The sequence below is a fragment of the Panthera tigris genome, chromosome B1, assembly GCF_018350195.1.
Source record: "Panthera tigris isolate Pti1 chromosome B1, P.tigris_Pti1_mat1.1, whole genome shotgun sequence".
NCBI classification, from domain to species: Eukaryota; Metazoa; Chordata; class Mammalia; order Carnivora; family Felidae; genus Panthera; species Panthera tigris.
Window position 1 is genome coordinate 131,513,148 of NC_056663.1, and position 1,695 is coordinate 131,514,842.

Sequence of the window (1,695 nt, forward strand, 5' to 3'; positions counted from 1 at the left end):
CAACGTGGATGGAACTGGAGAGTGTGATGCTAAGTGAAATAAGCCATACAGAAAAAGACAGATACCATATGGTTTCACTCTTATGTGGATCCTGAGAAACGTAACAGAAACCCATGGGGGAGGGGAAGGGAAAAAAAAAAAAAAAAGAGGTTAGAGTGGGAGAGAGCCAAAGCATAAAAGACTGTTAAAAACTGAGAACAAACTGAGGGTTGATGGGGGGTGGGAGAGAGGGGAGGGTGGGTGATGGGTATTGAGGAGGGCACTTTTTGGGATGAGCACTGGGTGTTGTATGGAAACCAATTTGACAATAAATTTCGTATATTAAAAAATAAATAAAAAAAGAAAAAAAAAGAAAAAAGAAAAGCGATCAGTCCAGTGCTCACTTGGGCAGCACAGATACTAAAATTGGAACGATACAGAGAAGATTAGCATGGACCCTGCACAAGTATGACACACAGATTCATGAAGCTTCCATATTTTAAAAAATAAGAAGGAAAGATCAGTCCATTCACCACCATTTTTAGTTCTTACTATTTTGTTTATCCTTTTCTGTTGCATATATATGCATTTCTAAAAGTGGATCATTTTATACATAATATTTTACACTGCTTTATGAACTGAACAATATATTTAACATCTTCAATAAAATTAAATACTATTCTATAACATCATTTTAAATTTCATGTAAATTATATTTATCTACAAAATGAATATACTTTAACCAATTTCTCGTTTTGTGTTTATTTTCCATTCTTTGCCATTATAAACAATAGTGTAACATAGTTACACACAGTGAATATAACTAAATATTTGCCCTCACCCTTGATTCTTTCCTTAAGATAAATTCCTAAGAGAATAATTGCCAGGTGCCTGGGTGGCTCAGTCAATTAAACAACCAACTTTAGCTCAGGTCATGATCTCATGGTTCATGAGTTTGAGCCCCACATCGGGTTCTGTGCTGACAGCTAGGAGCCTGCAGCCTGCTTTGGATTCTCTCTCTCTCTCTCTCTCTCTCTCTCTCTCTCTCTCTCTGCCCATCTTGCCCTCTGTCTCTCCCTATCTCTCAAAAATAAATAAACGTTAAAAAAAATTAAATAATTTAAAAAAAGAATAATTGCTAGGTCAGGCAGAATGCAAACTCACAAGGCTTTATATTATATTGCCAATACTCCCTGACAAAAGATGGCACCAGCTAAACATACACACAATATCTAAGTAGCCTTTGTCCAACCCCCTTACCAATAATGGGGTTGCTTTGGTTTGGTTTTCATTTTATCTTTTTTACTGTATTAATTTTATAAGTCATCTTATGTCTCAACTAGAATATGTGGGGTATAAACAATTAAAAATAAAATTTTTAAAAATTCTAGTAAAGTAAAAAGTCAAGTGGCACACATCTGAAAATTAGCTTAGGTAAGATGTTTCTACATATTCATATCAAAAAAATAACTAACTGCATAAAAATGTATGATTAGTGTTGTTGGTCCTTTGCTGAAATTGTTTGATATCATGTGACTCCCCAATTTTCCCACATACCTGCCAAAAATAAAAGGTTCCAGGAAGGAAGTCCTTTACAAACTCAAACTCTTGTTAATCATATCTTTTTTGTTGTTAATCATATTCTTATTCACACACATGCACATACCAATAACAATCAGTTGATGGTTCACCAAGTTCCAGAGCAAAATGAAAAGA

The 1,695-nt window shown here is 34.5% G+C and overlaps 1 non-coding gene across 1 annotated transcript; it reads left to right on the forward strand.

Moving 5' to 3' along the window:
• The first annotated feature begins 375 nt into the window (after nucleotides 1–375).
• On the forward strand, nucleotides 376–482 carry LOC122238181. Its single transcript, XR_006217143.1, has one exon. It is a non-coding gene; the product is annotated as a U6 spliceosomal RNA (small nuclear RNA).
• Nucleotides 483–1,695: the final 1,213 nt, after the last annotated feature.